General features: G+C 38.2%; 1 protein-coding gene across 1 annotated transcript in view; it reads right to left on the reverse strand.

Moving 5' to 3' along the window:
• Nucleotides 1-14,308, reverse strand: part of TNFRSF13B (TNF receptor superfamily member 13B) — a 141,397-nt gene that overhangs the window by 24,804 nt on the left and 102,285 nt on the right. The window lies entirely within an intron of this gene.

The raw sequence follows: 14,308 nt of genomic DNA on the forward strand, positions 1-14,308 counted from the left end.
TTAAGTATGTTCCCCTGAACACCAACTGTGCTGGGGTACTGTGTACACTATAACCTGTTAACTCTGTACTCCTGAAAGTCTACCATGTGACTGTAAACAGGCTACACAGTACTGCTGTGTTGTGTGCAGTGTTTTAGGTCTGTCCCCAAGTACAAATGATGTCACAGTACATAGAGTGTATGATGCTACCCTGAGCACCTACTATACCACTGTGTACATGTATGCAGTGCACCCGTATTGTGTGCACTATAGTGTACTAAGTTTCTTCCCCTGCACACCTGCTACATCACTGTAGACAGGATGATTTGTGCTGTAGTGCTACATGCACTCTACTGTTTTCATCTATTCCCCTGAACAGCTACTGTAACCCCATATATGAGATGCACTGTACTGTGCTGTGCACACTACAGCTATTGTGTATTCTCCTGAGCACCTGTGCACTACTGTGTGTTAAGTCTGTTACAGTGAGCACCTACTGCACCATTGCACATATTGTGCTTCTATACTGTGCTCACTAAGGCATACTAAGGCTCTTCCCTGAACACATACTGTATCACTTTACTTAAGGTGTATGGTGAAACGTGCTATAGTGTGTTGATTGTTCCCTGACCACCTACTGTGTCACCGTGCATAGGGTGCAGTGTTGTACTGTGCTGTGAACAATATAGTGTAAGTCTGTTCCCTTGAACACCTACAATGTCACTGTAGATAGGAAACACAGTGCTACTGTGCTGTATGCAATGATCTAGGTCTGTTCCTTGAATACATACTGTGATATAGCACATGGAGTACATGATGCTACTGTGCTGCATGCAGTGATATAGATCTGTTCTGTGGTACTTACATATTATTGCAACCAGATTTCGACCAGGAGAAATGACTCTTTTCCAAGCCATATGTCTGCCAAAAGAAAGAGCTTGTATTGCAATATGTGGTAATTTTTTTAAAAAAAGTCTAGCTTTGGACATTTAAAAGGGTGGATTATATTTTTGGGCAACTGAAACAGTGACAACCTTATATGTTTGTTTGGGGTTTATACTTGTCAACTTTTCATGTCATGAATGCACTACATTGTTTGAACATGATTTAAACACATTGATATATGTTTTGTTAACAGGCAAAACTATGATTCAGTGTTATGCACATAAAATGTAGATTTTTTTTTTGTTTCCCGAAATGGCAGCTGACAAATGTTACTGATGGTCAAGGTTTTCTGAAATTGTACCTTTTTTCTGACACAGCGCCGCCGCAGTACATAAAGACGTTGCATTCCATGCTTGCCCATGGCCACTTCTGTCAGAGTTCTAATGCAGTGTTACATAACGTTGTTGAAAGAAACTGTGTACCTGCAGTGATATGGAAATAGTTTGGGGCCTTACAATAATTCCAGATATGTCAGTACACATAGGACCACTTCTCTACATTAAAAGCAAAGTTTGTCTGTTTCTGCTGAACACAGGTTCAAAGACAGAGTAATGTAATGTAAAGGTACAAGAGTATGACAGCTGTTGTAATCATTTCTTTCAGCAGACGTTTTTACATCTTTCTACGTTTCTACTTTTCTTGGTGATATATCTATATATCTATATATATATATATATATATATATATATATATATATATATATATATCTATATGGGTTCCCTTCAGATGGTTGAACTTTTAAAAGCTCGACTTTCATATGGCCGAGACCATATGCTTGAACTTTTAAAAGTTCAAACGGTCTGAATGGGGATCTCCATAGAGTACAGAATGGGAAGATTTCCCTTTACCACAATGTAGTACAATCTCGTAGTTGGTATATTTAAATAGCAGGGGGTTTGGGGGGTTTGGGGGGGGCTTGCCCTCCTGCTAGCACTGCTTATTTCTTTTGTTTGTTTATTATTTTTTTTTCACATTTTTGACCATTCAAATGTTCAATCATATGGTCTCGGCCATATGAAAGTCAAACATTTGGATGTTAGATTATGTGAAGTAGACCCATATATATATATATATATATATATATATATATATATATATATATATATATATATATATATATATAGTTTCTGTGACTACATTTTCCGGCAGGAGTATGACTTGGAAAAGAAGCATTTCTCCTATTCGTAATCTGGTTGCGATAATACGTAAGTACCCAAACTGCATCACTGTACATAAGATACATGGTGTTGCTGAGCTGTATGTGCTGCAGTAGCATTGTCGCCTCACAGTAAGACATTGCTCCATTCGATTCTCAGTTAGAGCGTCTTCTGTGTGGCGACATGCGTGAATGGGCGTTCCTTCGTTGAAGGTTGTGCGTCAGGCCCGGCAAGTCGGCATGTAAAAATCTACTGCCAATCATTAGTGGACCAGAGTTCCGCTGTGGTGACCCCTAACCGGAAAAAGCCAAAGGAGACAACATTAAGGGATATAGGTCCATTGCCTGAGTACATATTGTATCATTGTACACGAGGTATATAGTGATCCTCTGTTAAGTGCACTGTAGTATATTAAGTCTGTTATCCTGGTTATGTTTTGTGCACTGATATATGGAGCAAAATTTTGCCTTCTGGACTGTTGCAGACAGAAAAATAGTATTTAATAACTCACATTCTAAAACATTACTAAGACACGTGGTCATTGTGACTACAACCCTGTCAATATGAAGTACAGTGCAGAAAGGGCAAAACAAAATCTCTGCAGACAAATTATTACTAATTATAATCACATCCTTTTGTGGCTGTAAAAATGAAAGAATAAGACATAATGATAAAATGGCATAGGACTATGCTAATGTGTTTTTTTTAAGTATGCAGTCTCATAATACCGCTCAGCATCTTAAAGCAAGAAATCTGGACAAAGTCATAAATAATGGGGAGGACAAAGGCCTGAAAATGGGGGCAATTTTTAAATATTGTTCTTACAAACTTAGAAAGTTGGTATAATAGCAGGTTTTTGCATAGCATGAGTTTTTCTGAAGAATGTGAAGTCTGAAACTCAAATGTCTGTCATTATTTTCTAACTTCAATGTTCAGTGATTTGCTAATGATTTGACAAAAAAACACAATTTTATGAAAAACAGGTAAAATAATTTGAGGCAGGAATACGGACATTCTGTGAAAATCTATACAGTTGGGAGGTATGATCAAGGAGACATAGAAGCAGAAACAAAAAATTATGCAATATAAAAAAAAGCTAATGCAGAAATAATATGTAGCACATAAAGACAATATGGGTTAAGGTAATGTTTAGACTATAAGGAGGTATGCTTTACAAAGATAATAGTTTCAGCTAGTGAGAATGCTTAATGAATGGGACAAGGCTGATCATACTCAAACAACTACGGAAAAAGTCCACTGAAATAGCCCATGCTGCATATACTGAAACTGTAAAAAGTAAGAGAATGATCTAGAAGAGCATATTGTTTCTGGGAAATTATGAAGTGATTGCAAAGATCCCAAAAGTGTCCCTGTTATGCCAGAATAACCACAGACTTAGAATATCTTGTCCACTACCTGAACTACCTAAAGCAGTCTGGGCAAATGTCACCATTGACTTTTACGGGCCTATATACAGTATAGACTACTAACTTTTTTTAAACACCTTTATTAAATTATCAGTTAAGACATAGGTAAACATACAGTAACAGAAAATAAAGCAAATCATTTAAGATTTTTCCATTTAAATACAACATATATCACATATATTTTCTTTACTACTATCATTAGTCTAACATTACAAAAAATGACTGAATTCCTGCCTTCCCTCCTTCTAAATTATTTTGCATGTATCATTCCCACAGTTTCCATTTACTTGTATGTAATTAAAGTTCCCTCTTCCAGTTCTTTTATCTATTTTATAATACTCAATACCTCAAATACAATTGGTGTATACTTTGATTTCCATTTTTTGACAGCCAACACAATTAAACTTTATATGGCCTTACTATGTCTAGGCAATTCAGATCCTGTATCCCAGCTCAAATGAATCATTTCCTTAATTACTGCAATTTGCTCACCCAGTATTTCCAACAGTGTACTCTGTACAGGCTCATTAAAATCTGCCAACTCATTACAATCCTAAAACTTGTTTCCAGTTATCTCTTTCTTCTCCATCACACCTCCACCATTTACAATCTACCTGAAGAAAAATTCTTTGACGTCTGCTTGGGGAATCAAAATACCAGTGCACATACTTCCAAGCAAAGATCCTAAACCTCCTGGACTTGGTTGCATACTTGGCAGCCATACATATGTCTTCCCCATTGTTTTCTTGTAAATTGCTTTTCCGGGTCTCTATTCCCAATCTTTTCTAACCTCCTCTGATGAAACATTTTATATGCCCTTCTAATTATTGCTTTTTTTAACAGTTGATTTTGTTCTAGATCCAACTAAAAACTCCAGAAGAGCAGGTCTTTCACTTAAAATTTCCCTGTCCCTTTCTCTTTGCCTGTAATCTGAGATCAAGCCCTGGTGGGAAGCTAGCCTGCGATCCAAATGTTTTCTTGGCCTTATCCAACTCTATTACCTTTCTTGCTTGAGTTATTTGTTCCCTATATCTTGGGTCCTTTGCCTGGTTTCTCCAGTAAAATCCATTTCCCTCTTGCCTGTTTCTTATACTCCTACTTGCAGTCATCCCAACTGGCAAATTCTCCTTTCTCCATCCTTGTATTGGCTTACTTCTTAGAATACTTTCTGCTACTTTATGTATATAACTATGTATGATTGCTATTATTCTCCATAATGATCTGCATGCAAAATACCACTTTCTCTCTATTTCTTGAACTTCCCCCTGCTTCATCATCATCATCCCTTACATTTTGGATTATAATCTCCCTTATTTTCTTTGTCAATGGCTCTAAATATAAAGCAAGTAAAGAGGAAAGAGGACACCCCTGCCTGGTTCCTGGGTTCAAACACAGCTTATCTGAGAGGAATCCTCCCACTTTAATTCTTGCCTCTGATCCTTCATATATCCTTCTAATTAACCTTATTATAATATCAGGAAATGCAAATGCTTCCAATACCCTTTTCAAGTACAGACTAATGACTTGTCATCATGAGTAATGACATTTCAGGATTTTCATTTGTGGAATGTGGTGCATCCATATCAATTCTTGCAATAAAATAATTTCTAAGATAGTATATTAGAGTCCCAAGATGGTTATGAGCAATGGAAAACAAAATACTGATTATTCCTGAAATTATTTTAATGAGTTTGCAAACTTATCTACACTACTAGTACAATATGTGACACTTTGTCCAGTACTCATACTGCTGGACAGCATTCTCTTTATGAGAGACCATATTGCAGAAGATCCCAGAAGACAATTTAAAAGGTAGCCTACTTTTAAAAAGAACATTTATTTATTTTTTATTTAGTTTACTACAAGACCATTTTCAGTTTTAATCCTAGGCCATAAGGCCTAGTACAAAACTAATAGGGGACAAATATGAAGTATAGACTGAAAACATACAAACGCAATGTTGCCAAATAATTTCACAACAGTTTTCACAGGTTACATATTTTGCCTCATCTGCTATCAAAGATTGATTAATTTACAGACTAACAGAACAACAGAGCAACAGAGGCGCTATAATAGATTGGATACTGTCGTCTATGTCAAGTAAAATTTCCACCTCGGGGATTCTCTCAGGCTCCTTAAGTGACCATATCCCCATATTCACCATTACAAAGCAAACAAACATCCAAGAAAAACATCATTGCAATATAGCACATAGCCTCTTCAATGTTACAAATGCTACACTTATCTCATATCTTTAGCAGTACAACTGGTCTATCCTAAAACATGTACCAGTTGGTCACACAGTATCCCACTTTAATAATATATTTCTAAACATCCTTAATAAACTTGCCCAACTTAGAAAAAAAGAGTTAAGTCAGATCCTGCCCCTTTGTTGACAAGAAGTACTAAACATCTCGTGAAACGTTGAGATGCTGCCTGAAAAACTTGAAACCCAGACTAACCAACAAAATTTCAGAGAACTTAGAAAAAGAGCAAAATACCACATCAAATCTGATAAAAAAGCTTACTAAACAAACTTTCTAAGCAGCAATCTCCACAACACCAAGTTATTTTGATCTTCCATTAACTAGCTTCTAAACCCTGGCTGCTCAACACAACCATCTCCAAAACATACAACAAACAACCTTGTACAGATAGATAATGAATTCAACACTAACTTTATTAACACACTCTCTTTCTTACTCAATACAAATAGCCAAAATATAACCCAGAGCACCATCTAACCCATAATAATCCCTCTCTTCCTTCCAACTAGTGCCTACCTCCCCCATGCTGCCTCTCTCCAGCAGCCCCCCTGCCTTCCTCCATGAACCCTCCTGCCTCCCTCCATGAAATGCCTACCAGTATAGCCCCCTCAACTATTAACAGGGAGTAGGTCCTGCTGGCGCTCACTAAGGCCAAAAGCACAGCCTCAATGGACCCCAACAATATCCTGGGATGCCTCCCAAATAGCTGGAAACATGATCTATCAGGACCACTTGAATCACTTTTCAACTGTTGCCTCAAAACAGACTTTATGCCACAAAAATAGAAGACTGCAACAGTTATCCCACTTCACAAGGGTGGACCATCAACTGATCCTGGAAACTACAGACCTATTAGTCTGACTAGTCTAATATGTAAAACAATGGAACGAGTTATCATGGAAATGATCAACAAAGACAAAGGCAACCTTCAGACACTGGACTAACCCAGTTTGGCTTTGTCAAGGGACGATCAAGGGACTAAACCTAGTCAACTTCTTTAAGAAGGACACCAAGGCAATGGATGAAGAGAAAATTATGCATACCACCTACCTGGACCTAGCTAAGGTGTTCAGTACAATACCCCACTCAGGTATAGTTGACAAACTCACTGAACTGGGCATAAAGCCCTACATAACTCACTGGATGGCCAGCTGGCTCACAGACAGGACCCAGGAAGTCAGGATTGGTGATACCATCTTCACTAAAAGACTGGTCACCAGCAGGGTACCTCAGGACTCCGTGTTGGGGCCATTCCTATTTGGTATCTACTTTACAGAGGTAAAGGGTTATGTCAAGGCCCTTTGTCTGACCAGGTTCACAGATGACTTCAAATTGGGAGCCCCCGTGAAACAAACATCTTACAATTAGGTCTAACACAGACAATAGACTAAAACTCAATGCCAAGAAATGCATTATAGTCCTTTTTGGGAAATTTGCCACCCAGGTTAATAACTCCATCGATAAGATGTTTCTAAGAGTTGACTTAGTACAGTAGTCATTGATCTGGGAACATATGAAAATTGTAATCTGGCCTTTGACAAACATGTGGCCAAGGGAGTGAGAAAATCATTCTGTGTCACTCAATTTATAAGTAAGGGTGTGGTGTCTTGGTCCAAGAAAGTCACAGTGACACTTTATTCGGCCCTTATCAGACCCATCATTGAGTATAATATCCCCTTCAGCATGTATCTGACAACAGTTGGAATGCCCAGAAAAGTTACTTACCAGAAGAATCTAGGGTATAAACACATTGTCCTATATAGATTGCCTTAAAGTCCTGTATCTGTACTCTGTCACCTACAGGTCACTGAGGCATGATCAATCCAGCTCTGATAGATCTTTTGCACATCTGACAGATATGTGTCTCAGAGGATCCGATACTCTGAAACAGACTCCCCATCCATGTGAAGCAGAGTCCATCCCTAACCCTATTTAAGTTTAACCTTGACAAATGGCTGGGAAGCTGGAAATTCACCCTAGGCATGACAGAGGCAGACAGTAATGCCCAAATTAACCTACCCCCCCCCACATAACCTCTAGAAACATCCTAATTAGCATACCCCCTCCTAATAAAGACTCATGATTCACAGGGACACAATTGGGTTGGATAGCATGGCTAGGCTTATAAAAACTCTAGTGGTCATTAGCCTAGTATATAACTGTGAATCTACTGTATGAACCTAAAAATCTCCTATCTCAGCTAAAACCTGCAGCTTTAGCACCAGACAACATACTGGGGAATACCTAAAAATTACAGCAGTGGCTATAGCTTCCCATGTCTCTAGACTAATTAACCACTCTATCAGCAAATCTTATGTACCTCTGGTATGGAAAAATGGTGCATCCTCCTCATCCAAAAAGGTGGCTACTCCGTTGAGCTCTCATACTGTAGATCCATTGCTATTTTTCTTCCCTATATCCAAAACACTAAAAAATGTATCTAGTTCCAACTACTTCAATACATCCTTCAAAATTCACTCCTTTGTCTCCAACACCATGGTTTCCACCCCAATCTCCTCCCTCCTCAGCTTTACCAACATTGTAAACAGTCCTGCAGACAAAGGTAACCTTGTATCAGCCCTCTTCTCACTCTCTCTAAAGCTTCAGCACTGTTTCCACATCTTACTCCTTCAAAGACTTGTCAGTTTTGGCCTTAACAACTCCTCTCTTATCTGGTTTTCTGCCTACCTCTCCAGTTATCACCAAGCAGTAGAAATGGCAGACAAACACCTCACCCTTCTTTCCAGAGTCCCACAGGAATTCATACTCAGCCCCATCCTGTTTAGTAACTTTGTTAATGAATAAAAGAAATAATACACCAGCAGCTACTAAGAGATGGTACTGGACACAGGATAAGTGATAAAAACAAAATACAGTCCGGTACTGGACACAACGATAAGCGATAAAAACAAAATACAGTCCAACTGCCACAGTCATGAGCATAAACTTTAATTTAAAAGACAAAATAAAAACAAAGATTTGCTCTTTTGAGTTTTTGAAACACTTTTTCAGATTTATTAAAACACAATTGCATTTCACATTTAAAATACAAGTAACCAATCACTATCTGCAAAACAGCCTATGCCCCTTCAGGGCAGGTTTAAGTGGAACATTCCCATTTAATTCTGGTATTTTATCTGCCTGTATAGCAATGATCCAGTTCATTTCTGCAATTTCCATGTTATTAATGAGATCACCACCTCTAATATTCTCTTGTAAAAGATATGATATAGATTGCCTAAGATATATTTGGCGAGGGCATTCTTAACATCACCTAATCAGATGTCACTCATGTGTTGCAATATTCTCTCCTTAAATAACCTGTTTGCCTCCCCAAAATAAAACCTGTTGTATTCTTTACAGATCATTACATAGACCACATTCTTAGTCTTGCAATCTGCAAATAAACAAGGTATATATGTTTTACTAGCTACAGGAGGCAAATTTGAGCAAAGGCCATGCTGATTGATGGACAGATGATTGTAAATTTGAATGAATTCCAGCGTTTGATTATATAAGGCTTTTTTCCCAGAATTTTTGCTGTAGAGAAAATTGGATACTAGCCTACAGTCAGTGGCAATTTTAGGATTAGGTACATTAGCTAAAGGGATGACTAAGGAACGCATAAAGCTTGGAGGAAGAATATTGGCTGTAAGGAATAGATAGAGATATGTGCTAATGGTTTAGAAAGTAAGTTAGGCTTTGAATTTAATAATTGTGGATGTAGATGGTAAAACAATGGTTTGATCTTGTAATTAATTTAATATGTTTTTCTATCAATTTTCTGTATATATTTTTAAAGTAGCCTGGGAATAGAGTCAGGTAGTTTATGTAAGGGGAATATATGAGTGACATTGTTGATGTTATGGAAGAACAATTGTGAGTTTTTATGAGGGGAATATATATTAGAAGCATTTTTGTCTCTCAGATTTGGAGTTAAGAGTGATGTAGTTTATAAGTTGGGGAATAGTTTTTAGTACCAAGAGACACAGCATTCCAATACGTTTTGAGGCTGGCCAAGACTAGCAGTTTGAAAAGACCTAAACATTGAGTTTTAACTTCATTAGTTTAGATTTGAGGTGTATGCTTTAAAGTTTGAAAAGTATTGAAATTAGTAGCTTCTTGGAAATCCTTTCCCCATTTTACCTAGGCCTTATGTTATTTGATTAATAACCATAGGGAATACAAGCAGAAGATAGGGGATGTTAAGAATAGCACTAAGGAAAATGAAGTCAGGGAAAGTAGCAGGCTCAAATGAGGTCACAGCAGATATGATAAAGATGCTGGGTGAGATAGGAGAGAAATGGCTCCTGAGGTACTAATAGCAGTGTGGAGAGAAAGACATATCACAGATGACTGGAGAATACGTATACTAGTGCCAGTGTACAAGAACAAAGGGGGTATCCACAACTGTGGGCAGTACAGAGGCATCAAACTCCTATCACATTGGATGAAAGTTCTGGAGAGGGTGAGTAGTAGAATGTAAGATGGGAGATAAGAGTTTGGATTCAGATCAGGATGCAGCACAATTGACCTGATGTTTGCACTGAGACAGATACTTGAGAAGAAGCTAGAGATGAGGAGAGAGTCCAACTGGGCATTCCTTGACTTGGTGAAAGCATATGACAAAGTCCCAAGAAAGCTGGTCTGGGCAGTACTGCTGTGGTTTGAAGTCCCAGACACATTGATAGAATTAGTGCAGGCTATGTGTAAGACCCAGTAACTCAAGTATGAACAATGTTCAGCCTCACAGAGAGGTTCCCAGAGGGAGTGGGTGTACACCAGGGTTCAGCTCTGGCAACACTTCTGTTCATACTGGTGATGGACTACATTAGCAAACAGGTTGGAGGGGACAGCTCCACAAAGTTAATATATGCAGATGATGTGGCATTACAGGCAGACTCTGATCTAGAACTTCAGCAAAGGATAGGAGAATGGAATGCAAAAACTGAAGGTACATGGGATGAAACTAAGATAAGACATTGGTAATGGCAGCAAATTGGGGAAATCAGAAGAAGCTGACAATAGAGCTAGAAGGGAAGATAGTGGAACAGGTAAATAGCTTCAAGTATCTGGGAGGGGTGGTTGAGGAGAATGGTAGTCTGAATAAAGAGGTCAAAGCTAGAATCAGAGGGCCTGCAGCCAACTGGCATAGAGTGTCAGGTGTAGTATATGACAGAAGAATGCCAAAGAACCTGAAAAGTAAGGTGTACAAAACAGTGGTGTGACCAGTACTACTGTATGGTACAGAAACCTGGGCAGTAAAGACAGAACAGTTGAAGAAGCTAGAGGTGATGGAAATGAAGTGCCTGAGAAAGGTGGTAGGATGCACACTGTGGGACAGACGAAGAAATGAGGACATAACTACAGAAGCCAAAGTAGCTCCAATTGCAGAAAAGATCAAAGAGAACAGATTGCGGGGTTTGGACACATGCAGGAAAGCAGAAGACAATCTGGTGAGGAAGATTTGGGACAGACAGGAAGAAGGTAAGAGGAAGCGAGGGCGTCCAGCACAGAGGTGGATGGATTGTGTGAAAGAAGATCTGCGACAGTCAGGCATGAGTGTTGAGTAAGGCAGGAGTGTGGCACTGAATCAAGAGAGTTGGTGACAGTTAGCACAATACCCCGACCCCATGTAGAAAAATGGGAAAAAGGGGGCTGATGATGATAAACCATAGGGAATGAGATATCCAGGAAACAAGAGGAGAGTTAATAATTCTGTGCAAAGAAATAAATCATTTTCTTCACATATTTAAAAAACGGAGAGAAGTGTTCATATAAAACTGCAACTCTGCATATTTTGACAGACCAAGCAGAGTCTACTGGTAAGGGGAAAGAAAATATATCAGCCCTGATTTGTTAGCATTTATATGTCTAAGATAAATCAAATTGAATGCCACCACCCCCAGACAGGGCACATCATTTAAACCAGACTATTTGTCTTCCTCACTCTTCATCTTTTCCTTAGTAAGGAAGCCATCTTGGCAACTCTGTTGCAGTCTTTATCTCCCACCTGTTCTTCCTGGTTAGGTTATACAATGTTTTAAAAGTGGTATTGCCCCATTTATGAATACACTGTTCTACATTCTTAGGCTATCAGCTACTTGTATAGTGCAGAGGCTTTGGTTTAAGACGTAGGCAAGTTTTAACACGAATCAAAGCCTACCTGAGTAGCAGTCCTTGTTGCACTGTTACTTTGTTGCTTAAAACTTCTGGAGTTTGTTGAAATTGTATGAGCTCTTTGTGGAAGCTACAAGAAGTCTTTTGGACCTGTATAAGACTCTGCTGTAAACAACTGAGGCTGGTGTAGTTTCTGCTGATTTGTGAACTGGTCATAGTTCTGAAGACACAGGTGAAAGTGTGGCAACTTTTTTCTCAACTTGTCTCTTTGCAAAAGTAAAATATCTGTTTATGTTTTGGGGAAGCATGAATTGAGTTTCAAAGCAGCCTGTAAGCCCAAATTTTGAACTGCAGAGCTGTCTTTGCTTTCATACTAAAATGAGAAACTATTTAATGATTCAGGCAAGAAGATAGAAACCTAAAAATAATGTTTTTTTTTTGTTTTCCTGAAAGATTGTAAATTCCTGTTTAATGTTTGTTTTATGAGTCAGACAACTCATTTTATTTTGAATTCTGCTTTGCTGTACTTCAGTAAAAAATGTTTTTGCCTTTCATTTAAAAAAATGGCTGTGTTTTGCTTAACAGCTAAAACCCATTTTGTCATATTATGCAGTGCATGCAGAATTTAAATATTCTGTGTAAAAGTTCAGATGCATGCTACAAAATATGACTTGCTTCAGAGAGACTTAAACATGTTAAAATATAGCATCTAAGTGACTTTAGGTCAGAGAAAGCACAGAATCATAGAAAATACTATGTTTAAATGTTCCATAATCATTGTGTATTATGCCTCAATCAAGCAAAATAGACATATTTGTAGAGTAATAGTTTTAAGATGTTAAAATGTAAAAAAAGGATTAGATCTTTTAATTTTACTGTATCTACACTGAATTTTAACATTATGTTCTGAATTTTGATATGTACTCATTCTCTCCATAGTATTGTTGATTGCAAAGACCATTGTGTATTTTCTGCTCTTTCAGCTCTGGTCATGGCTGAAAAGGGTCAAAAGACCATCTACTTACCTGGTTAACAAATAGTGAATTAATAAGTTTGTCTTTTCGGCTTTTCCCTGTTAGGGGTCACCACAGCGGAAGTCTGGTCCGCTAATGATTGGCAGTAGATTTTTATGGTGCCGAGTTACCAGCCCGATGTCCAACCTTCAACGAAGGCTCACCCATTCATGCATGTCTTTCGGAGGCCACTCAACTGTGGGGAGGACATGCAGACTCCCAAATAGTGAATAAATAAGTAAAAGATGTAATCCCATAAATGTCATAAAAGAGTCCGATTCTGTGATCCAGCAGTGCAGAAGATCAGCTGGATCTAATCTGTCATTTTTCTCCATGGCCAGTTGCCCAAATGCAGTTGCTGCTCACAACTGCCACTGGAATCAATAGAACTGATACTCTGATTGGTTAAAGATGTCATGCATAAGATGCTGATAGGCCCCACTGAAATCCAGGAAGTAAACTACTACAGGAAATATAAATGAATATGTATGAGATATACTGATATGCTATAAATCTAACTTGTCTGTATTGCAGAATTTAAAACTAGTTTGGAAATGGCAAAGCCATTTTTTTCCAATCTGAATCTTTTGCACAGCACAACCTGTTATACATCTGTTTGTCTGCTTCAATAACGTTTATCTTATTCTATTCAGCCAGCCATAGCTCAAATGAGTTATTTGGTATTCTGAAAATAGCTTCCCTTGTCTTAGTGGCATCTATAGCCCAAATATTTACATATTTTTGTTGCTATGCTTACTGGCTTGCAGTTCACCATGTCAAAGTATTAGCACTAGAGATTTTTTGTGGCCATAAATGACAACATAAGAGTCCACTTGGAAAATAGACATCCACTGCTACCTCTGATGATATTAGATAAAATGGCATTCTACTGACTTTTTAGTGGCATTATTTATCACTCAAGTAAAGCGAACACAATCTAAAACATAAAAGCAGGAGGAAAAGTGTCTGGTAGACCAGTGCAACTAATTAAGGCTGCAAACTGCTAACAAGTTTCATCGTGTAGTTCTGGGTCTCCATTTGCCTACTCTGTGACTCTGAAAAAGTACTTCCAGGCCCCCAATGAAAATTGATCTCAACCCAATTGGACAACCTGGTTAACAAAGCATATCAATAAAAAATGGTTAGTAGAAACAGCACAATAAGCAAAACATTGTTACCAGGTGTGACATGTGAGTATAAGACAGGTAAGTGGCCTGCTTAGGGTCACAGACTAAAAAAATGGATTCTTTATAAATCAAACCCATGTTATTGGTTTCTGCAGCTCAATATTTTCCTGACACCTTTCTGTAGGGCATTTTTACTTAGAATACGTGTGGGAGCTCACCAGTGGATAGACAACCTAACTTATCCAAGTTGACCAGTATGATACATGCTCAGCC

Source organism: Protopterus annectens, chromosome 12.part0, assembly GCF_019279795.1.
Source record: "Protopterus annectens isolate FY-2018-M chromosome 12.part0, PAN1.0, whole genome shotgun sequence".
NCBI lineage: Eukaryota > Metazoa > Chordata > Ceratodontiformes > Protopteridae > Protopterus > Protopterus annectens.